Genomic DNA, 26,004 nt, shown 5'->3' on the forward strand with positions numbered 1-26,004 from the left:
TTTTTTACAAAAATTTTTCTAAAGAAACTATTTACAATGTAAATCAACATTGCAAGACTTTACATATACATTTTAGAAAATTGAAGATATATGTGTGGGTGTGCAAATAAAAAAATACGTGAGCTCCATATGCTTTGCTCTGTGAGTGTCATCAATCATATCATCCAGAACAGTAGGTACAGAACTTAAGATCTAAGTCTCCCCAGTTCCATAGATGGTTCCTATGGGCTCAATCCAAAGAGTGTGATTACTATCTCACTGTTTACTCTTCTGGCCTCTTCCCAGATATTATTGTCAGTTGCCTTATCATTTCCTTATAAATCTTATTTTTCAGATTTTTAATCATTTTCATTAACCACCACTGACCTTGGTCAAGTCTTCATTTTAGTATAGACATCAAAGATTATAGAAGGCAAAATATGTATTCAGCATATAAACAAAAATATGCTCCTTGTCACAAGTTTTTATATTGAAATTAAAGAAATTTCTCAAGTTTCACATATGCAGATTTGTGTAAATTCCATGGGGAACTCCAAAGAGGAACCATCATTTTACTAAGTGTCATTTTTCTCAGTATTCAAACGATAAAAAAGAAGAAAGCAACAATTTAACCCTTGGAATAAAAGAAACAGGATCAGGTTCATTTTCTGTTCCTTTTCCTTAGAGACAACTGCATCCGTTTCTGATCATTTCAGTACCTGCTATGGTTCAGTAAACTTCTCCAATAGTTGTGGAATGTGAAATGTCTACATAAGATTATGGGAGACCTTTTTTTTCTTCCTAGAGTCACTACCAGATGCAAACAAGGTGATATGTCCCTGCATGCTACTGTTGCTAAACTGTAAGCAAAGAAAAGGAAAAAGGAAGACTGTTTTAGATAAAACATCTAAGATGCTTGTTGAGTGAAATGTCAAGTAGATTCATGTCTTGTCTTGTCCATCATCAGCAAATCAATGACACTTGAACATGGGATGACCAGGTCAACTTGCTACTACTGCTACCAAGTGGAAGAGGGAATGTAAAGATCACCTCTCAGAATGACAATTACGATGTGGAGCTATGGTAATTTCACAAGCCCCAGTCATTGTCTTGCTTAACAAGAAACTTCCTATGCTCCCACAGCTAAATACCAGCTCACTCAGATCTTGACACAAGGGAAACAAAAAGGCCTTTGGGGTATCGACTCCCTGGTGACCCAGGATTGATCAGAATTGAATTTCACTCTGCTTAGAACACTTTTTTGTTTTTTAGGGATTATAGTAAATGAAGCCTTTGAGTGAGCTGTGTCCTTTCTTTTGCATATAAATGAATATGAATATGGTCAATAGATAGACTTCTGTTCCTCCCATTCCCACTCATTCCAGTAACATTTTTTATTTTTCAGTGACAGATTAGAATGTCATCATAAGATATAAATCCATCATATTCTTGTTTGGGATCAGTACTACATATTTACTGTTAATTTGTCATGATTTCATGTGTGTAGCCTGTAATCCTTAAATTTGCTCTGGAGATTTGGAGATTTCATCAAATCCGCAAGATCAAAAGCCTTAAAATTTTTGTTTGCATTTACGGGCAAAGCTTCCAAAGTTCTCAAGGGGGAAAAGGCGGTAAGAGCATTCTTCAAACCCTTGTTAATTGTTAACTGTCAAAGCCTGAGGGTGAAATCTCAGAGGTTTGTTTTAACAGGAGGAAAAAAACATGACGTTAATTCTAAGTTTTCTTAAAACCCAATGGTGAACATGAACAATATTTTTTCTCATCAGCTCACTTAAAATATAAGTGTAATCGTTCATCAAAGCTAAAAAGGCATATAAAAACATTAACTTGTTATATCTCAGTTTGAAAGACAGAGCCTGCCTGGAGGATCATAACTAAGGCAAAAAGTGGGAAAACTGGTATTTTGGGCACATTATTTTAAATCATTCAAGTCCCCAAAGAAACTTTCAGTAACAACTGTTACTTTGATCATTCTAATACTATTGAAAAATAGTATGTAAAATTAGACTACTGTATATCCCTAAAATTAGAAATGAGCTGAAAGAAATATAAATCACATTTTTTAAATCTGCCTGTCTTACTAGAGAATGACTCAATTATCAATGAAACCATCAGCAAAGACAATGCTAAATCAACTCAATAAAGAGATCTACTATTTCAGCATTTGAGATCACAGCTTCAAGTATATTATAAAGTTATGTTTATTAACATGTTATTGATGGATCTTGAACATGACCGGGGCCACTGTGCACACAATAAGCACAAAATAGCCGCCGGCCTTGTCTTCCACTCCAGCACCAAACCCCTCCGCACTTCCCTTTACGAGAAGCCTTGTGACTTCTGCAAAACAGAAACCCTTTTCCTGCTGCAAGGGTGCAATTCTCCACCCTGGTCCATAGCTCAGGCATTATTAGCATAATGCCCCTCCTCGATGGTATCAGCCAGCCCTTGGTACCCTATATAAGCTCTCTCACCCCCACATCTGGGGCTGTCCTCCATTTTGAGGGCAGTCCCAGGCTGCCCTCCACTTTGAGTGCAGCTCAGTAGATTCTTTTCCTTTAATAAAGCTTGACTGGTACCCAGCATCTTGGCTCACTTTCTTTCATTATTGTATACATTATTATTGTTTTTCTATAAAATAAAATTGAATTATAAAAAGAGTCTAAATTCAGTTTCACTGGCTGATTATCCATATAACTATTTTTTAATAACTCATTTGTATGATAAAAGATGAAAATTATTATATAAACACATCTCAAAAAAGCTCAGACTTTTTAATAAGTCTAGGGTTAGAGTTCACATATGGTCTGTACCCCCACTAATGATCCTAGACATGGATAACATTCTCTGTACACACAGGCTTCAGAACTAGCAGGATTTTCACAGTAATCAACCATCTCCCACTTTAAAATATTCAGTGATAATGATGATTCTACCATTTTTTATTTCTAGATCAAGCTATTTAAAAAATTACTACTACCAAAAAAGAGAAGCATAAAGATTTTTAAAGAAAATCTTTCTTGTTTTTGGTGTTGGTTTTGGTTTTGGTTTTGTTTTAGAATAGTATACCCCAAAATATTTATCTTCCATTCAGTAGGTAATAAAAAGTAACAGAGAATTTTGCTTGGTTTACTTTCTAATATTTCCTGTATATATGTGCTACATATTCTAATGTTCTCCATTTCCTGAAGTGATTAAATCAGTACAATTTCATGCCTACAGATTTTCAGTTTCTACCATTCAATGATTAAATGATCAGTGACAGAACAATTCTAAATTGTGCTTTTAGGAGGAATAACTGTCCAAAAGGAACTCATTTAGCAGCTCACTTTCTGTGTGAACATTTGTCATTTGTTTCCTTATGTTTCTTTATGTTTTCTTGCAATTAGTAGAAATATTTTTATCATTTCCGTTTGTTTTTCTCTGATTGGCCTGAGTTGTAACATTATTCCTGGAAATGTCAGTCAGGGGAAGGAGAGCACTTCCAGGAATATAATGACAATGAAGTGATTTGGCCTAAATACAAGCATTTTAATTGAATGCATGTATGCATAGAACATTTCTTAAGAGCAGTATTAGTCTCCTCAAACTGCAACTTCAAATTAAGATGCTATTAAAAACATGCAAGCCTATTTCCTTAGCTCAATTTTACTATTTTCATTCTCTGTAGGGTGAAGGGGAGAGGAGAAGTCATACACAGACTCTGGAAAGGCTGATCATTTTATTACAATTACTCTTTTAGAATTTGCTAAAAGAAAAATACATACACTCTTCTCTGAGAAAAGGTAACTACATTGATTTAAATTTATAACAATGATCATAAGGAAATATTTTTCAGCATTTTGGATTCTTCAGGGCCAATTAGGCAATAAAGTTGCTACTGGTGTGGTGAGGACCAGAAATGCAAAGAAAGACCCTCTTCTCTGTACCTCTACAGTCTGGTGATGTTTCAGGTGCACAGCATAGTCCTGTAGAAGATCTGAATTGCTGAAGTTTGAATAAGTTATGTGCACTTTAGCTTCAGCATTAACTGAATTTTAACATATTATTTGAAAATCAATTGTTGATATAGACCTACTCTCAATCATCTTAGAGTTGATGTTAGTAATAAAATGCTCCTTAATAGTTTGGTAGTTGATACTCCACTAAAATTACTTTTTTTTCCACTGTCATTTTTAATGCTTTTCTTGAGATGCTGCCTCTAATTGAGATTGTCACTGTCCTTACAACACAATTCCTGGGATTCTTCTCTGATTGGCCATAGAATTAACCAGAGCCTTTTATACAGCTCCTGATTGCAAAGATTCCAAATAGTATTAAATTTCAAGCACATTGAAGTTCGGCTCACAGATATGCACCGAAAGGTAAGCAAATTAATTACTTTTACTATCCTAAGAAAACAAAGGACAAAAGAAATAGATCTTCCTTTCTGTTTACTCTTGGTATCCCAGCTTGCTATTCTGAATGACGTCTTCAGCACACCACAAATGAAGACAAAGTTGGGAGCTAAGGGCTGTTGAGATTAAATCAAAGTTTTTTTTTTTCCCCAAGACCTCCCTTGAAAACAATGTAAAATGATTCTTGTTTTGAGAATAAAGATTAACTAATCACCCCGAGAAAAGATGTTTTGTTCCTGTGTGCGTGTCCTCGAGGGTGGAGTGCCAGCAATGGAAAGGGAAGACAGGGACAGGAGGACCGATGGGAGGTGCTACCCAGCAACATGCAATTGTCAGAACTCAGAATCGTTGTGTCCTGTGTTTTGCACATCAGTTTTGACAGTTGTTCTACATAATTGTCTCACATGACTTAAATGTATACTAACTATAGGTGTATTAGTTTCCCACTGCTGCTGTAACAAATAACTGCAAACTTAGTGGCTTAGAACAACTGCTATGAACTGAATGTTTGTGACCCCTCAAAATGCATATGTTGAAACCGTCATCCCCAATGTGATGGTATTTGGAGATGGGGCCTTTTGGAGGTAATTAAGTAACCAGGGTGGAGTCCTCAAGATGGGATTCGTGACTTTTATAAACAGAGACGGAGAGAGCTTGCTTCCTCTCTCTGCTCTTCACCATATGAGGATACAAGGAGAAGACAGCCATCTGCAAACCAGGAAATGGGCCCTCATTAGCCACTGAGTCTGCCAGCACCCTGATCTTGAACTTCTCAGGCTCCAGAACTGTGAGAAATAAATATTACACTCAGCCTATGGTATTCTTATTACAGCAGCCCAAACTAAGATGACAACACAAATTTATTTTCTTACAGTTGTGGGGGTCATGTCATAAATCTGTTTCATTAGGTTAAAGTCAAGGTGTCAGCAGAACTGGTGCCTTCTGGAAGCTCTGAGGGAGAATTTGCTTCCTTGCCTTTTTTCAGCCTCTAGTGGTTGTATTCCTTGGCTTGCGGACCCTTCCTCCATCTTCAAAGAGTTTTCACTCCAGCCTCTGCTTCTGTAATCATCACATCCTTCTTTCTCTTTCTCTCTACCTCCTGCATCCCTCTTAAGGATTGTTGTAATTACACTGTGCCCACACTGATGATTCGGGGTAATCTCCCCAATTCAAGATCTTTAATTTAATCACATCTGTGAAGTCCCTTTGTCATATAAGGGAACAGTCACAGGTTCTGGGGCTTAGGGTATAGATGTATTTGGGGACCATTATTCGGCCTAGGCTAGGACTGTCTGGCCTAATTATGAGGGTATAGAAATGAGAAGGACTCTTCTATTTGCTTACCTCTAAAGCTCTATCAACCACACATACAGATATGAGTGTGGAAGAGGCAGACCCTGGAACAGGCGTTTTCCGTCCTCATAATTCATGGCAATAAATAATGACATAGGAGGAGCTTTGCAGAAAAACAAGGCATATTTGAACCTAAGTGAAACTCAGGTCAGACAAAATATTTTATAATATAGTACATTATTGTAAAGTATAGGTCAAAGACAGGATGTAATTTTAAATAAGTGGTGTTTTAATCACAATGTCTGCTAAAGGAAGAAGCTAATCTTAGGAGAAAAATGAGGTGCAGCTCTGATTGTTTTAAGAATTAAATGAGACAATTTATGTAAAACATTAAGCATAGTGCCTAACACTTAGTAAATGCTCAAAAAAGTTAATTATTAAGATTTCTTCCAATACTTGAGATAAAAACCTTTTTCTTTCTCTTAGGTTGTAATGATGAATCTACATATCGTTCATTCCTTGTCAGAAAAGCACTTGCATTTCCAACCCCAAAGAGGGTGCTGACACTGAGCTAAAGAAAACCTCAGAAGACGACCTTCTCAGCAGACCACCAGCACAATCTTTGACGTGCTTTTCTTTCCTGAGATGACCTCCTTTTCCAGGGTTAAAGTTGAGTAGCCGGGCATTAGCTGCTACTTGGAAAAGTGCTGAGTGGCTGATGTGTGCTGTCAGCATTGTCCGAGGCCAGCCGGAGAACGTCCGCATGGCCCCTTCCTTTCCACTCCTGTTTGGTCAAGGCTTACATTGTAATGCTTAGGAAGGTGGGAAGTGATGAAAACGCAGCTCTTTCCAGTCATATCGCACCCCCACTTAAAATGCCATCTTCCCGGGCTGAGCCCGTGGCGCACTCGGTAGCGTGCTGAGCTAGCAGCGCGGCGCCGCCGCCGCGGGTTCGGATCCTATATAAGCATGACCGGTGCACTCCCTGGCTGAGCGCCGGTCACGGAAAAAAAAAAAAAAAAAAAAAAAAAAATGCCATCTTCCCAATAGTTTGCCAAACTAGCAGAAACAATAATGAAAATCACAAAGAGAAACCATCATCTGAAGGGAAGTCTAGTCACTTGCAGCAAATTTAAGAATCAGTCTGTCTTTTCCCTGTTCTTTCACTCACTGGCCTGCAGAAGGTTAAATGTCACCTTATCCCCCCCATCTGTAAAAAAAGACTAGTGATAATTTAAAAAATAAATAACATAAATAAAAACTCACCTTTGCCCTGATTTGCAGTTTATGTTCATCACTGGCTTTGATGAACTTGACTTTCTCCTTTTCCCTTCACTATTTTGAACCCAAAAAAGTATTTTGTTCTTACTGTCTGCATTCATTTGTTAAAATCTTGTGACATTTTCCAGCAAAGGCAGGAAGAAGCAACCACCCCTCAAGTCTTTGCACTCACTCTTCTAAAATTCTTTTCTCTTTTCCTAATGTCACTTCGGCTTTCCTATCACACTGGCAGCCAAGTCCTTTGGTACTCTGGTTTGCCTCCAGGGCATTACTTCTCTCTCTTGCTTTCAATCGGATTTGTTTTTTATGTGTGATACAATACAGGCAGAATGTGGTGTTGTGTTTTGTTTTTTAAACACTACTGTGAAATGCTCCTAAAATATTTGACAAATGAGACTAACCTTATTAAAATGTTTTTGTCCTCTAAATGTTATTGAGGGAAACATCTAAGCGTCCATATCTTAAAAAGCAAGAATTATAGAGTGGATCAAAAACCTAAAACTTGGTCTTCTTAGTGATAATAATGACTCCCTGTTATCTGAACAATTATCACCTGCAGATAATTAATACAAATATTCTGATTAAGGATTAGATGAAGATAGTTAGCTACAGAGCCAAGAAAAGGATGGGAAAATCAGGTCGTAAAAATACTAAACAATTTAAAAGGTGAGGATTAGAGTTCCCTCTTCAAAGTTATCAATTCAGTGGAGGTTTGGGGCAAGATAAACTGACTTTGTATAAATTATTATCCTTTCAGAGAGTGATTATACTGTTAACTAGGTTAACCATCTAAGGCAAATGCAGACACAGAAGGACGAATTATAAGACAGAGGCGGGGGGAGCATACATACATATATTATACACACACACAAGCACACTCGCATATATAGATGAAAATGTCAAACTTCAGGTTACAAGGGGAATTAATAAATAACACAAACTCAGAAAAAGTAAGCAGGACAATATTTATTATGCCAGTTTAAAGACTAAGGTCTATTAATATATCCTGCCGAGGGCTTCAAAATTTTTCTCACTCTCCTATGATCTTCCAGCCTCAGACAATGAGATTACACATACACACACAATCATCCAGTGAGAAAATTGGGTTACACAGGCCATTTTTCTACTTCCTCTAGGGCTTCATAGCATTGCTGGAAATCTAATGGGAACAGAATGTTAGGAAAGAAAATGAGTCTGTACAGTTCATTTCAGACTTAATTTCATACAATGTATTTAAAATAGTCCTATAATTCACTTACAATCTATGTCCAGTAGGTAATAAAGAGAACAAGTAGTAAGTATCAATGAAAAATCAGAAAGGAGATTGGCATCCCCAGCCCGAATGGAGTCAAAATACTGCCTGGCAAATAATTACTATTTCTCTTCCCCTGCAAGGTCAACCTCACACTGAATAGTCTATAATATACCTTACAAAACAGTGAACATATAAACCTGGTTTCTTAAATAAAATGGCCACCACAGCCTATAGAATGTAGCCTGGTAGTCAAGGCCAGGTCCCTCCACCCCATACATAGTCCCAACCTTCTTTTCCAACCATATCTCTCAGCACTTGTTTATAAAAACTCTCCACTCCAGCCAAACTTGTATACTCTCCCATTCTCATGCAAATTCTCATCTCTCTTATCTCAGGCCACCTGGAAGATAAGTGAAATGTCCATCAAGCCATCAGGATACAATATCATAGGACTTTGGCACTGGATGTGAGTTTTGAGGTCACTTGGTCCAATCTCATAATCTATGATAGTCTAAAAAGTGACCTAACCTAGACTTCAACACCTATTTTTTCCTGCTTTTTATTCTGAGCTTTATTGACACACAAATTATCTTCAGGAGTAAAGAAAGCAAAAGGAATTGGAGCCTCATGTTGAAGAATTATTGCTTAACTCTAATAACAAATGGAATGGAAAAGAGGAAATAGGGGCATTCAGGAGGCAAAAAGCACACCCAGAGCCCAGGTCTTGGGTTCTAACACCAATCTACAATAAAAGGAACCAGGGACCCTTGGAGAAATGACTGATTCTAGAACTGGGTCAGGAAATACACAAGATGAGTCTAGAGTACCTTGTAGTGCCAGAACATAAGAAGTGTTCAAAAACAATCCACACTGACTATGTCAAAGGGCAGTAGCAGCCAAATGAAAGATTTCCCAATAGCCAAAGCTAGCACAATTTGAGCAATAAAATAAAGTACTATTGTATTACAATCAAAAAACTAAAATAGAGGGCCGGCCCCGTGGCTCACTCGGGAGAGTGTGGCGCTGGTAGTGCCGAGGCTGCGGGTTCAGGTCCTATTTAGGGATGGCCGGTGCGCTCACTGGCTGAGCATGGTGTGGACGACACCAAGGGTTGAGATCCTCTCCCTGGTCAAAAAAAAAAAAAAAAAAAACTAAAGTAGATATCTATGAGTTCATACTGATATAAATGAATGATCAAATAAATAAAATAAAGGAGAATAGACAAATATTCCAATTAGAAGAATTCCCAATAATTTATGTAAATACTCCACTCTCAAAGAAGAGGAACATAACTCTCCACTCCTTAAATGTGGGCTGCACATAGTTACTTACTTTGAGAGAATACGTTATGGAAAGGGGGGAAAAAGAGTAACTTCTGTATGGGGAGGGAATTAAAGCATAACGCCCTCCAAATTGAGAAGGTACTTTGAGACCAAAGAAGGAAGTAGGCAAGTCCCTTCAGTAATCAGAGATATTTATTAATTGGGGTGACTTAAAGATAGGAAAGCTGGCCACAGTGAAGAATCAGACATCAGCAGATGAGAGCTCTCCCTCTCTGCAGGTTAGACAATGTTGATAGCAAAAGCTTCATTACTGAGAATAACTTAAAAAAAAATCTCAAGAAAACTAAGGTAACAACAACATTCACCAGATGTCTTATGATCCATGGGGGTGTCAGTAGGGGGCAGGGGTCTTGTGATGTCTTTGCTCAGACCACTGAGCCACCTGCTGTAATAAATCACTCACTCCCTGAAACTTACGTTCTCTTTACATTTGCCTTAGGGTTAAGATGTAACTGGTTGGTGAAACAAAGAAATGAGGTTGAGCAAGAGTCAACATTGCAGGTAGGGCACAAAACGGCTTTGGTTTTGTTCATCCTCTAACATTTCACAGTAGAGAAACCTGACAAACACCACCTCAACCAGGAGATGAAGACTATCAACAGTGGTAAGTCATGTTGATATTATGTGCGTGTACTATTCCATCTTCTGTTTCTTGTAACAGAGTACCTGAAACAGGGTAAAGTATAAAGAAAATGAAATTTATTTCTTACAGTTTTGGAGGCTGGGAAGTCCAAGGTCAAGGGAGCACATCTGGTGAGGGCCTCTTCTTGGTGGGAACTTTGAAGAATCCTGTGGCAATGTAAGAAATCACATGGCAAGGGGGCTGCACAACAGCATGTTGACATGCTCTCCTTATAAAGCCACCAGTGCCCCTCCTGTGGTAACCCACTCATCCACTAACCCATTAATCCATTAACCCGTGAATGGATTAATTCATTCATGACGGCTATGCCATCATGATCTATTCACTTTCCAAAGCCTCCACCTTTCAACACTGCCAAACTGGAGATCCAGCTTCCATCTGAGCTTTGGAGGAGATTCAGCATTCAGATCATAGTGGTACCCTTGATGTTCATGTGATGAAAATAGCACTTTACCTTTGTGCTCTTCCTCCCCCAAATACATTACACCAGCCTAATCATGAGAAAAACATTGGACTAATCCCAACTGAGGGACATTCTACAGAATAGCTTACCAATACTTCCCCAAACTGTAAAGATGATCAAAAACAAGGAAAAATAAGGCAAGTCTGAGAAACTGTCTCAGCTAAGAGAAGCCTACAAAGACAGGACAACTGAATGTAATATGGAATCTTGGATGGGATCTTGGAACAGCAAAAGGACAGTAGGTGGAATCCAAGGAAATCTGAATAAAGTATGAACTTTAGTTAATAATAGTGTATCAATATGCCTTCATTAACTATGACAAATGTACCATACTAACATAAGATGCTAATAATGGGGGAAGTTATGATTAGGGCATAGGATATATGAGAACTCTCTGGACTATCTTTGTAGTTTTTCTGTAACTCAAAACCATTCTAAAATTAAAACTTTATTTTTAAAACATGTGAGTGTTAATGGGGAGTTTGAAGGGAGTGGGGGCAGTGGGATGGAGAAAAAATAAGAGGATGAAAATATGGGGCCATCAGGGAGGAGCCTGAATCTAATTGGAAATCATAGGCTTCCCAGTTCCAGAGGAACTTGAGTTCACCTGAAATCCTTCTATAAGTGACTGTTGCACTCTTTCCCCATTCCAATCCTCCACTCCCCCCAGCCTACTTACATCTGTTGGTCTCAGCCCTGAAATTATAAATGTAGAAAACCCCCCACACTTGTATATACACTATAGAACTAAATTTCTTTTCCCTTCATAACTTACCCTTAATGATTAACTACGATTGTATCAAAAGCAGACATCCTATCTTGTCCAATACACTTCTCAAAGCATCCTGTCTCACAAAGCAGGAAGCAGCTGTCCATCACACTTGCAGACATCCTACATCCTGTACACATCTCTCAAAGCATCCTGTTTCACTTGATGCATTTACCCTATATAAATCCCAGCCTTGAGTCAATCAAGGAGGCAGGTGGGACTTTACCCTCTGTCACCTGGCCAACGTCTTCCAAAACAAAAAGACTTTCCTTTAAGTTCTGTCTGGCGAGTGTGATTGGCGGTGCTATAGTGGTAAGCACTTGAATACACACAGGTCAGGGATTCCTCCAACTAAGTCAGCCTCTCACATGTTGGCTGACAATGAAGAGGAATCCTACGGTACTCATTCATTACCAAAAGGGCATTACTCACAAACTGGCTGCCCTATGGCTTAAGTAGAGACAGAGCAAGGGGGTCAAGTGGAAGGTGTTAAAAAGAGGCAGAAATATGCTAAAGGCCATTTCTTCTTTCCTACCTTTCTACCTGTATCTTGTCTCCTTCCTTATCTTTCCTTGGGAAAGAAATAAGGTAAAATGATTATCCTTAATATTCACAGACTTGTGAATTAGTCAGAGTTCAATCACATAAGGAACCCAGTAGTAGTATTTGAAACAGAGAAAATAGGTTACATGACTGACTGAAGATCTAAAATGAAAACTGAGGCAGCCTGAGATAAGCAAAAGCAGGAAGCCAGTGCACTTCTAATCTAGAAGGCCAAGAGAGCAGGCAGTGCTACCGGAGCCTGGAGGTAGCGTCATTTCAGAGAAGTCTGAACCACAGCTGAAGTCCAGAGGAGCCACAGGCTTTGTGAGAGTTGCTGTCTGAGGCCGAGAGAGAGAGTGAGAAAAATAGAGGGACTTTCCCTTCCTCTTGTCCTCTAGTCTCCCACTTTCATTCAGAAGCCAGGGAAAGAGCCTGCAGGGAATCTGCCCTCCTGGAATGCAGACCAAGCAAGGAAAAGGTGGAGAATAAATCTAGGGCAATCGAGTCTACACAATAAGCCTAAGCTACCATTTCTAGCTTGATGTACAATTAAGTCTGGTCAGAACCTGTGGATTGATGAAGTCTTTTTATTTGGAATTGTCAAAAAATATTTTTATAATCAAAATATGAAAGCTCATTCCCATTTTATAACTGGAAGGTTGAAATAGGGAGAGCTGTTTGTATGAAATCTCAAAGAAAGTCAGTCACAGAGCTGGGGAAAGGACTGAGTAACTGTTTTATTTGCAGCATTATTTTCTGTTGTTACACTTTCTCCCCAATTTTAATTATGCACAAGGTCACTGACAGAATTGACACTAAAACTGGGAGCATAATACTATGTCCAATAAAACTATTCTTCTACCAAACTTAGCTTTGGAAGAGAGTGATTTGATTGTTTCCTATAAAGCCAGGATTTGCTCTGAACAAAGCTACAGGTCCACACATTCTAACACAGAAAACGAATAAAAAATATAAACAGAGGCTCCAACATTTTATAGTTTCTGCTAATGTTCAGTTGCTTTGGAGGCAGGCAGCCAAGAATCAAATAGAAACATGCTACAAATAAGAAGGTAGAAGAAATAAAAAAAACATTCAGCAACTTTTGAGAATATGTCTTATAATTCAGGAAGTCTTAAGCATCTTATCAGCATCGCACTCTCCCGAGTGAGCCACAGGCCGGCAGTCTTAAGCATCTTAAAAGGTGTTTCTATTACCAAAACTCCCTTAAAAATTAGGTTGACCCCAGGGAACACCACAGCCTCTCGCTCTATGTCTTGTGTTCCTAGGTTGACTGGATTCTGGCTGTCTCAGTGATACTCCGAGAATCCAGGAAAAGTTCAGAAGCTTCTTCAGTTTGAGTTAAAACAGCAGGTCTCAGACTACTGCCCTTGTCTGCAGCCACGCTGAAAGTTTCACACAGGATCCTTTTCTGCTCTCCGTGAGACCCAAGGGAACAGGACAAAGGGGAATTTGACTGTTCCAAGGATGCTGGGTTATTGTAAATTCACGGTACAGCTTTGAAAGGCTACTAGATTCCTGAGGTGCTAAACCAGAGGGTAGAAAGCAATGGTGGTGATGAAAAGACAGGGAAGACAGAAAGCGTGTTTTACACTTCCAATGTTCTCTTCCTGAGGTAATATGTATCTGTCTGAAACAATTTTGAATGAAATTAACATTGATTACAGCAAGGTTATAGGATACAAGATTAATATACAAAAAGTCAATTACTTTCTATATACCAGCAATGAACAAGTGGAATTTGAAATTAAAAACACAATACCACTTACATTAGCATCCAAAAAACAAAATACTTAAGAATAAATTTAACAAAATGTGTATTGGATCTATATGAAGAAAACTACAAAACTCTAATGAAGGAAATCAAAGAAGATCTAAATAAGTGGAAAAATATTCCATCTTCATGGATAAAAAGATGGTATTGTCAAGATGTCAGTTCTTCCAAATATGATGTATAGATTCAATGCAATCCCAATCAAAATCCCAGCAAGTTATTTTCTGGCTACTGACAAACTGATTTTAAGTTTATATTATAGAGAGAGGCAAAAATTCAGAATAGACACCATAACGTTGAAAGAAAAGAACAAAGTTGGATGACCAACACTACCCAATTGCAAGATTTACTATAAAGCTACAGAATCAAGAGAGTGCGGTATTGGTGAAAGAATAAACAAATAGATCAATGGAACAGAATAGAGAGTCCAGAAACAGAGCCACATAAATACAGTGAAATGATCTTTGACAAAGGAGCAAAGGGAATACAATAGAGAAAATATAGTCTTTTCAACAAAACGTGCTGAAACAACTGGACATCCACCTGTAAAAAAACAAATCTAGACTGACACCTTACACCCTTCACTAAAGTCACGTCACACTGGACCACAGACCTAAGTGTAAAATGCAAAACTATAAAGCTCCTAGAAGATAACAAGGGAGAAAATCTAGGTAACCTTGGGTTTGATGATGACATTTTATATATGACACCAAAGGCACAATACATGAAAGAAAGAATTGATAAGCTGGACTTCATTAAAATTTAAAGTTTCTGTTCTGCGAAAAACACTGTCAAGAGAATGAGAAAATATTTGCAAAAGACATATCTAATAAAGGACTGTTATCTAAAACATACGACTCCTCTTACGTTTCAACAGTGAGAAAACAAACAACCCAATTTAAAAATGGGCCAAAGGCCTTAACCAATACCTTACCAGTGAAGATGGCATTTAAGCAAATGAGAAGATGCTCCACATCACATGCCATCAGGGAAATGCAAATTAAAATGATGATGATATACCACTATTACACCTATTAGAACAGCCAAAATTCTAAACACTGACAACCCCAAGTGCTGACAAAGATGTGGAACAGCAGGAACTCGTTTACTGCAAGTGATAATGCAAAATGGTATAGTGCTTCGGAAGATATTCTGACAGCTTCCTACAAAACTAAACATAATCTATGATCCAGCAATCATGCTCCTTGGTATTACCCAAAAGAGTTAAAGACTTGTGGTCCACACGAACACCTGCACATAGGTGTTTACAGCAACTGTATTCATAATTGCCAAAACCTGGAAGCAACCAAGATGTCCTTCAGTAGGTGAACGGATAAACTGTGGTACATCCGCTTAATGGAATATTATTCAGTGCTAAAAAGAAATGAGCTATCAAGCCGTAAAAAGACATGGAGGAAACTTAAATGCATATTACTAAGTGAAAAAAAGACAATCTGAAAAGGCTAAATACTGTAGAATTCCAACTATATAATATTCTGGAAAAAGCAAAACAATGGAGACAGTAAAAAATCAGTTGTAGCCAGGAATTCAGGGACAGAGAAGAATGAATAGGAGAAGCACAGAGGATTTTTAGGGTGGTGAAAATACTCTGTATGATACTATGATGGTGGATACATGTCATTACACATTTGTCTAAGCCCATAGAATATCCAACAAGAAGAGTGAACCCTAATGTAAACTATGAACTTTGGGTGATAATGACGTGTCAGTGTAGGTTCATCAATTGTAACAAGTGTAACACTCTGGCAGGGGATGTTGATAATGGGGAAAAGTTATGCATGTGTTGGGGCAGGGAGGATGTGGGAAATCTCTGTACCTTCCTCTCAATTTTGCTGTGAACCTAAAACTGCACACACAAAAAAGTTTTTATTTTTTAAAAAAAATGAAATTTACAGCAGTGTTACAACCCTAAACCATAATGTTGATCTAATATAACTAGAGCTCTGTTTCCCCAAATGTAGTCTTCTCAAAACACTGTACTCAGAACATAACTTTTAGGGAGAAAATGATGATGAAAACTTAACGAGAAGGTATGAATAAGCTTTATGCCTCTCAAGACATCTTTCAGTTTAACTTCAGAACCATGAAACCCCCGATGCAAGTTCTACAGGACTTCAGTTTCACAGACGGAAGCGGCAATCGTGCTGAGTGCGAGCATTCATTCAAATTAAAATTAGAATAAAGCATACAGGTTTCCCATCTTATCATGTATAGATATGGGTTAATTTTTATTTCATAATTTATTGTGTTTATCAATATTATGTTTTCTGTGCAAATCAATCACTTTAATAAGCAGTTTATTTTCTGAATTAAGCTTAAACCTAAAGTAAGATTGCCTTTGAACTTAAAATAAAAGCTTTATTAATAAAAGTCCTTTGAAATGATATAAAAATCACCTCTGCTTTATTTATTTTTTTCCTGGGGAACTTCCTAAAAGGAATAACAGCCTCATTTGCATTTGCAAACAGGAAACTATGCAAGCTATACCGAGAACAAAGCTTAGTTATTAGGTCAGTTGCTTAAAAATATTTTAGAACATGTATTCCTTCAGCATTGCAATATTGGCTAAAAGAGCTTTAATATGCAAGACAGGATGTAAGATGCTTAGCTGATCCAAATGCCAGTCTATGGATTTGAAAGACTAAAGATCACATCACTAGAAGGTTGACAGAAGTGACACTTTGCAAAGTGCCAATGATTTATGCCAATGTCTTGCTTGATGATACTGTTATAGACAGCACTGTCATTAAAAAGTCCCTGCTGACTTCTTTCTACATTTATGGTGCACAAATTATAGGTGAGCCCAAAGATCAAACCCTCCCTGCCTTTTAGATTGCAATGGCCATGTTATTTCTCATCTAGGTTAGTTATTGCATGTACCCTTCTTCCTTCCACCTGCTTCTTATTTTGTCTATAAGCACAGCAATGAGAAGGTAAAAAATAAAATTTATCTTGCTGAAAAATATCAAAGTTATAAACACATTCCCTGGAAGCTCCCACAACCATAAACTGAAAGAGATATTTTTCAAATCTCAAAAGACTTTCACAATCTGCTTTTATTATGGGAAAAAACCCCAAACACAGTTTTAAAAGAGCATATTTGGAAGCAAAGCTCTAGAGTCTACTGTCAGGATTGCTATGGATTGACCTTCCATCACTGTGGAGTGACTTGAGCATTTCTAAAACAATTCCTAAGATAGCAAAGAAGATGAAATTATTCTCTGAAGGACTTAAATTTTTTTCTGCTAAACTTCTGCCTCAAACATACAAATACTTATTGTGTTAGAAATTTTAGAAATACTCTGAATATGATTTTTAAATGGTATTATTCTAAAATTCTATTTATAGAGACCAATCATTTTATCTTACATTTGGAAAAAATGCTCCAACTTTTGTGAACTATCCTGAATACACTAAAGGAAAGTTGAGATAAAAGGAACTAGCTGTTGTTTCTTTTAAACAAGGATTATAATAGATTTACAGCTTTTTTTCTGAAAAACCTCATACAAGCCCAGAAACATTTATTTGTGCTTAATTTGTTTGAAATGACTGCTTTTAGTTTCTTTATATCTTTACTTAAGAGGAAAATAGATGACTCTGAAAATACTGTGTAAAAAGAGACTGGCCGAAAAAGTTGATTGCAACTCTATTATTTAGAGTTTAGAGTAAATAAAATTCAAGTAAAAAAACTTGGTAGTGATCTTTCCTTAGTGTGCTATTAAATATAGACTAACACCAATTAGTGTTCATACAATACTTTAAAGGCTGAATTTTTCTAAATGAAAATCATCAAAGATGAAATTTATGTGGAAAACTAAAATTTATAAAACAAGAGCTACTTAAATTTTTTAATAAAAAAATGAAATAGAAAACTCAGACCAAGATAACCACATGACAGCATTAAATCAAGATTTATTGTTTAGAAAACCAACCATGTTGGGAATTAAAATACACATTACTTTCTATTTACTAGAGGCAATGGAGGCTACAGCAAGAAGGCAAAGGAAATCAAGCTTCAGCCAAATGGACTAGGATTTAAGGACAGCTGCAGCCCCAGAGGACAACAGTGTCCACTAGAAAGCTGAGACACCTATCCAAGCTGGCTGATTGGCCATATATACCAGAGGTAGAGCAGGTAGTCTTTTACAGTTCTTAGTAAAAACTTTTTGGTGTCTTTTACTTATTTTATTCTCTATGTTGTACATTCACTATGTGGCCTGGAAGAAAAGAGAGCTCGTTTTTAAACTTCAGACTGATAATTTGTATCTCCTTAGAAGTATTTGTCTGTGGTTTAAATAAATAAATAAATAAAAATCTTTATCTAAGCTGAGGTATAATTTTACTATGCCCATTGATATATGGTACTCGCTCTAATATAATTCTTCAATTAAATTATGGGGTAAGGTGGTTGGTTTTTTTTTTTTGCAAAGACCCATGGATCCTTTAAGACCCACCTTTAATGCTACCACCACAGTGAAGTTTTTCCTATCTTCACCAAGCCAAGTAAGTGACCATGATTCACACTTTTCTCCTCAATAGGATTTATTTTATGATACTGTGTGATATGGGTTGAATGTTTGTCCCCTTCAAAGCTCATATGGAAGATTGATCCCAGTGTGGCAGTGTTAAAAGGCGGGGCCTTTAAGAGGTGATTGGATAGTGAGGACTATGCCGTCATGAATGAATTAATTCATTCATGAAGTAATGGGTTAATGGTTTAATAGGTTCTCATGGGTGTGTACTGGTGGCCTCATAAGGAGAGCAACTGAGCATGTTAATAAGCAAACATGTTCTTGTCATCCTTGCCATGTGTCACCCTGTGTTGCCATGGGACTCTGTAACATCACCACCAATAAGAAGGCCCTCACCAGATGTGCCCCCTGGATCTTGGACCTCTCCAGCCTCCAAAACTGCAAGAAATGAATTCCATTTCTTTGTACATCACCGAGTTTCAGGTATTCTGTTATAAGCAACAGAAAACCAACAAATATATCATGTTTATCTGATTATTTGATTTTGCCATCTCTTGATGGCAGGGACTGTGTTTTCTTCATATTTGTGTTTCCAGAAACTAATCATAGCACCTACCTCAAATAAGTGCTCACTGCATGTTTATGAAATTAATGAATTTCTTTTGTGGTTCGCTCTTGCCACATAAAACGGGACCCCATGGTACTGTCCCAGATCACTCATATTTGCACAGGAAGCATAAGCCATTTGATGGCTGCAGACAGAGGTTGTAGAATGACCCTGCAAGTCAAAGAGGCTTAAGTAAACATTATTGGGAAGTCTGTCTTGGCCAGTGAATGGGAAGTTCATAAAAATAATTTATTTTTTTCAAAATGCAACATTTCTCCTTAACACAAAGGGTCTCAGTTAATTGATAGCTATAAAAAGGAAGTTCCTTATTCCAGATTACATATTGACAAGGGAGGAAAATGACCTTAGAAAATTAATCTCTAGAAATGCAAATTTTGTTTAAAAACAACATAATGGAGAAAACTGAAATAAGGAACAGAGCCAAGAAAAAGAATCTCAAATTATCTGGGAATTAAACAAGCTATTTCAACTTTTCAGACTGCCTAAGAACAAAATGCAATAAAAATAGCAGAAACAGCCCTTTTTTTTCTCTTATGTAGTTCACTCTTAATAAGATTATAAATACATACTCTTCTACACTGGTTCAGACGGAACCTTTCAGTAGCTTGAGTGCGAACAGGGAGCTAAAAGCTCTCTGCTTTATTCCTGTCTATCTCCTATGGGCTCAGATGCTTTTGTTTACTATAAGTATGCTCTAAAATCTTCAGACATTTGAAAATTCTGCTCTAACCTATTAACAGGGATTTAAGGAGTACCTCTGGAAAAAGTACTTCATGAATTTACAGAAAGGAGGTTAACAGCAGGGTTATGAGCAAGCTAATTTACCACAAAACTAATGAAGTTTAAACTTCTAGTAATGTGTTTACATGATCATATGTTTTTGTAAAATTTGCAAAGGTAAGATATTTAACCTCAATCAGGTAAGACCACTGTTTCTTTCCACTCTGACTTTTTTCCTCCCATGGGGAGGGGTGCTGGTGTGGCTACTAACATCCTGAGATCCGACGAGCAGTTAAGTTGGTGATACATTTAGTTTGGATTTAGTAGGGTATTTATGTGGTCTGCGGTCACTTCCATGTGTAATGAGTTATTACCAGCTGCCCCCAATATAAGAATGACTTTCAGAAATAAATCTGCCATCCACTGTGCTAACTAACCTAATGTCATAATATGAAAGTGAGGGCAGATGCTGTTTCACCATATGTTTGTATAGCATGATGGAGGACACTCTCAGCTGTTCCTCAGTTATGCTTGCACTACGTCCTCTGTGCCCTTGCTTTAGTTGTTCCTTATGCCTCCTAGCCTTGCCTTCCCACTTCCTCCAGTGAAAATCCTATATGCTCTTCAAGATCAAACCAAATGTCATCTCAGTGAAGCCTTCCCAATTATGGAATAAATCTCTCCATCTGTCTTTCATACTATTGCTTTCCGTTTGTGTCTCTATTTAAAAACAAACAAAAACTAAGTTTTACTTACTTGTAAACACGACTATCTCTTCCACTAGACAGCAAACTCTCTAAGGGCCAGAAAACATCTTACTTAACTTTGGATTTCCCAGTGTCAAACATGGTATCAAATCATGGTGCCTAGAAAATGTTGATGTGAACTTAATTTTCTAAATTGGTCTGATGTTTTGTTAATACGAAGCTGAACATATTTATTTGTTTCATCCACTATATGTGATGTTAGGACAGGGCTCCCCAACAAAGACGTAGAGATTATATAGTGTATGTGTGTATCATATATGTCATTGATATGTAAGCAATTAAAAATATAGCAATCTAAGTTGCAGTGGCTTCATAAAATGAAGTTCTAGGTAGTAAGTTAATCTTTGCAAGAGTAAAGGCTTAAAAGAAGACAGAAAAGACCATTGAAGGTCACAATTTGCATATTGATCTAACTGTATGCTTATTCTCTTACAAACACGTAATTAAGTTTGTTTTTATTGAACTTTGGTTCTAAACCAATTTTGTTAGTCATAGTTTCACTGGTAATTTCAGGGAAGTATGAGAAACATGTTAGTTAAGAAGCTAGCATATATACAAATCTATCTAGATCACCGATTTGATACATATGAATGTATTGCTTTGTAGGTATTAGATTTGATCAATAGCTCCATTCCATTCTTACACTATTTCTTGAGGCATGAAGTATTTCACAGTTAAGTCTAAAGTTACTCTAAAGGTTAACATACAGAGGAGATACACAAATGAGCCATAATTAGAAGTCCTATCAAGCTTTATCTGATGTGAAGCCAGAATTAATTGCAGTAATACAATCTTCACATAGTACTAGAGTTTTTAAAAATGACTTTCCTGTAATCCCTGCTGGTAGTAGAAATTGCACTGATTTGGGAATCAGAAGACTTAAGCTGAATCCTGGTTGTGCCATTTCTTAGTTGTATGAGTCTGAGCAAGATGGTCTCACTCAGTATCTCTCAGTTTTTACATCTGTGAAATGGGGATAATGATATTCAATATTAATACTTGTTCTGCCTATCTTATAAGTCTGTTTTGAGGAGTTGATAGAACTCATTCTTTGATTCATCAGTGTGTATTTAGTGCTTATTAGGTACTATGCTGGATAATGGATATTAAAGAGATTTGTAAATTTCAAAGCCCTGTAGAAATAAAGGGAATTATTTAATTTGACAAACTATTTGATTTGAAATACTGTACTTAATATCAGAGTAAGAAACATAAATGTGGAATTTGGGGGATGTCTTACTAAACAGAAAAAAAAAAAACTGTCATTTTAATTGATATAAAGCCCTGCCACCATGGCCTTAGGCAAAAGACAAATATTTCAGCATTTTCTCCCTAACCTAACACCAATGCTGAACTCACTCTACATATGTAGGAAATTCTAAGAGTGTGTGTATGTATGTATATAGATAATATACATGTGTATTTATGTATGTGTATATATGTGTGTATCCATATATATATGTACACACATATAACTCCAACTGTCATACTGCAGGCCCCAGGACTTGTACATAGGTGAATTCTAAGGCAGCTGCTGCCACGGGATCAGGTCTGAACCAGGATTGTGCCAGCAGGTGAGCAAGGGTCAGTGTCACATCCAGGATGCCCTAGAAAGTCCAGGACATCATCCAGTCAAAAATATTTATGTGGCTCACCTTTCTGTGCAATCAAACTGCCATAAAGAAAGAAAAAAAAAGAAAAGAAAAGAAAAGAAAAAGAAAAATGGACCCTAACCTTGAACTGCTCACAGTCCAGCTGAAAATCAGAAAAGACACAGGAAAATATCTTCAGAGAACATTTACAGAACAGCCCAAGTGAGAATGAATACCATGTCACATAGATTTTCTCTTTCTTTAGTCTCTCATTTGTGCCCTACCAGAATAGTAAAGAAAGCCACTTTTCTCTTCGAGAAAGAGAGAGAGAGAGAGAGAATTTCATAGTCAGTTTCAAACCAAAATATATGATTCAGTGATCTTAACCATTACACCACATGGTAACTTGTAGGAGCACTGAAAACTAATAATGTTATTGGGCATTTTTTTGTGTGAATTATTGTTAAGAAATTGTTAAGAAAATTCTAATTAGACTACTTCTATGTCCCATTCATAATATATGGAAACCACTGCTGTAGACTGACTGAGTGCAAAGGTACTAGACAGTGAAGACAGACCTGAATAAAATCCAACTGACATTGAATTGAAGGATGTCACTGAAACTTGGGCCTCAGCATTTTTCCCTAAAATAAAAGAGTTGGTTGAATCATGTATTTTCTCAGGTCCTTTTCTGCTTGATATTATGGCATATGATTCTATTATAAAATAAGGGACTAGAATTCAAAGAGCAATGCAAACTCAGAAAAAGGCTTTGCCTGCAAGTATGACAGCACAGGAACCCAAGAAAATAGTCCAGAAACACATAGTCTTATGTCATGTGTTATATTGTGTCATAGTCCAGGACACAACAGAAACACATAAGAAGGTTAGCAAATAGGGCCCTCCTCATACTTCTGTTTCTACCTTCACCCTTAAAAGTCACCTAATTGAGTTGAGCCTTGCTGGAACCTCTGTCTCTTTGTCTTTTCCTGATTGCTCCAATCAAACCATTCTTGATTTTTCTTCTGGATCATAAGTTCATCAGAAAGTGATAAATTTCATAGAAATTCTGCATTATTATTGCTCCTAGACTTTGCAGAGAACAGTGTGTGATTGAAAGACATATAGACTGTTTCCCCATTGCATGTACGTGTGTGTATATATTTTTAAATTTAAAGCTGTTCTCTTCACATACACACAAATATCCTCATAAAAACCATAATCTACATTATTTAAATCAATATATTGATGAGTATTTTGTAATCCAAGTTATATAAAAATACTTATTATTAACACTTCATCATTTTATGCCTTAGATAAGCAAGTAATGCTTTCCCAAACTATTCAACTTTGCTGTGGAACAAATACTTTTTTATTAAATGAATATTGGTCAATGATAAAGTACTAACTATAGAGTTTAAATCATTTAAGATTACTAACCTAGCTCTAGTCAAAAATGTTTTAGAAATGCAAACTTCATAGTTTGCAAATATACCTCTAATTCATAACAAAGTATTTATATGTGAATGTCATGATATTTTGGATTTGCTTTAAAATTCTCTTCCACCACCCTTCCCAAAGAGTGGGAAGACTAGATGAAATAAGATTGGCAAAATGTTATGATTTGGCAAAGCTGAATGCTGGTTACATAGGGTTCCATTATAGTGTTCTCTCTACTTTTGTGTACGCTTGAATTTTTCCATAATAAAAAGGGTTCTTTAAAAATCTAATGCCTCTACACAGTGCCTGACACATAGAAAATTCTTAACAAATGTGTGCTGAATAAAGTGTGCTAACAACTAGAAACAATTTGAAATTCCAATGTAGATTACCATAACCATTGAGAAATTATATTATCTTACTGTGTCTCTTTGGTGTTTATTTCCTGTATACATTACATATTTTTTCAACCCTATTCCCTTATTTTGTGATCTAGAGATCACATCAAAGGGTGAAAAGTGTCTTTTATATCATCAGTAATTAACACAGAGAGAGTGCCCACTATGTAAAAACATAGCACTGTACTAGACTCTTTAATACATAAGATAATAGCACACAGTCTTATCTATTGAGAAGCATCTTTATAAGACCTACAGGCAGGTATAAGAAATAAAGGTTATCTCAATATATAGAATATGCATTTCATAGCATTCATGTTTATTATCACATGTTCTAATTCTACTATACTTGTTATCACTTGCTTACTGTATTAATCCAAATGGACCTGCTGCCACTATATGCAACACCAAACCACATTGATTAAGATCACTATGTATCTGTATCAACTTTTAGATCTGAATATTACTTCTGAGAAGATCTGTCATTCATAACTATGACTTTTCATAATATTCATTATGTATTCATTGCTCCAATGTGACCATTCAATTTTCTCTGATTACTTACTAATATGTAAATGCCTATCTAAGGCAGTCTTTTAAAAATTTAATTTCTTATCACCACGCAGAGATTGAAAAAGAGGATTATCCCAAAAAGAAAAATCATTCTCTACTAAAAGAGTAGTCATAAAGGCCTCACTCTAACATTTCAACTTGGTGAGAATTTCATCAGCTAGAATCTAAAGTGCTTTAGAATTTAGGGGGTAGAGTATGTGTGTGAACAAAACACTTTAATTATCTATTTCTACCTGTAATGTAATTGGAGATCAGCATTTCTCTCAACTTTTGCCATGCTTTTTGAATACTAAGAAAGGGTTCTTTTGACTTAGGAGACATAACAATCAGATGTAAAAATTAACCATGAATGGATCTTAGTTTAAAAAACAAAACAAGACACTATAATCATTGTGGGCAGGGGGAAGGAATAGGGAAAATTGACTATGGATTGGTTATTAGATAATATTTGGGAATTATTGTTAATTTTCTCAGGTGTTATAGTGATATTGTGGGTAGGTAGAAAAATGTCCTTATTTTTAGAAAGTGTTTGCTGAGGTTTTTAGGGGTGAACTGGTGTGTCTGCAACTTTGTTTGAAATGGTTCAGATAAACAAATAGATGATAAGGCAAAATATTAACAACTGGTAAATCTAGGTGGTGAGTATAACTTCCTGTATGCTTGAACTTTTTCAAATTAAAAACTTGTCAAAAAGCTCTTTCTTTGGTACTTTACTTAGACATGCTGAAGGGTGACCTGGGAGAATAATGTATGAGGACCGATGCACCCTTTTGACCTAGAAGTGTACTTTTTAAACCTGGTTACTTACCCCCCAAGGGTTCTATAGCTGGGGAAGTCACAATAGGAAATCAAACCCATCACAAAGGTATCAGTGATGGTTATCATCACCTCAGCAAACTGCCATACACTCAGCACACAGTGTCTTCAGCCACCATCTCCAGATCAATATGGCTATCAGTGACAGATGGCCAAAGCCATCCCTATCCACTCAGGTCATTCATAGTTCACATAGTCCAACAGGATTTGGGAGTCTTGTGTCATTAGACTGTCTTTAGAAAACAACTTAGCTATTAAAGGCGGAAGCAGAGTAATGTTGAATGTCAGACGGCACACTGTTGACAGTTTAAATATACTCAGAAAGCTGAAAATGTGTTGATTTTCTGTGTTCTACAATTACATTTTTACTGGAGAATGTATCATTAAAACGTAAATGCATGTTGAAAGCAAAGCTATAAAAAGACTTTCTGTCACAAATCATTTCTAGACACACCATAGCTAGGAAGAAAAAATAATATTGTTCAGAATTGATTTAATCAAAATTGTAATTCCTGGGCCGACCCCGTGGCGCACTCGGGAGAGTGCGGCGCTGGGAGCACAGCAGCGTTCCCGCCGCAGGTTCGGATCCTATATAGGAATGGCCGGTGCGGTCACTGGGCGGCCGGTCACAAAAAACGACAAAAAAAAAAAACAAACCAAAACAACAACAACAAAAAAATTGTAATTCCTGCGGAAAGGAGAAGGAACTTTTGGTCCAAATATAATTTTTAATGTGGTTTAATACTTCACAGAATCTGATTTGGGATCCATTTAGTTTAGAGACAGTCAGACATGAAC

At 36.8% G+C, this 26,004-nt stretch overlaps 1 pseudogene; it reads left to right on the forward strand.

Moving 5' to 3' along the window:
* The first annotated feature begins 4,965 nt into the window (after window positions 1–4,965).
* LOC134380956 (serine/threonine-protein kinase pim-2-like) overlaps window positions 4,966–26,004 on the forward strand; it is a 49,162-nt pseudogene continuing 28,123 nt past the window's right edge.

This window comes from Cynocephalus volans, chromosome 6 (assembly GCF_027409185.1).
Source record: "Cynocephalus volans isolate mCynVol1 chromosome 6, mCynVol1.pri, whole genome shotgun sequence".
In the NCBI taxonomy this organism is placed as follows: Eukaryota; Metazoa; Chordata; class Mammalia; order Dermoptera; family Cynocephalidae; genus Cynocephalus; species Cynocephalus volans.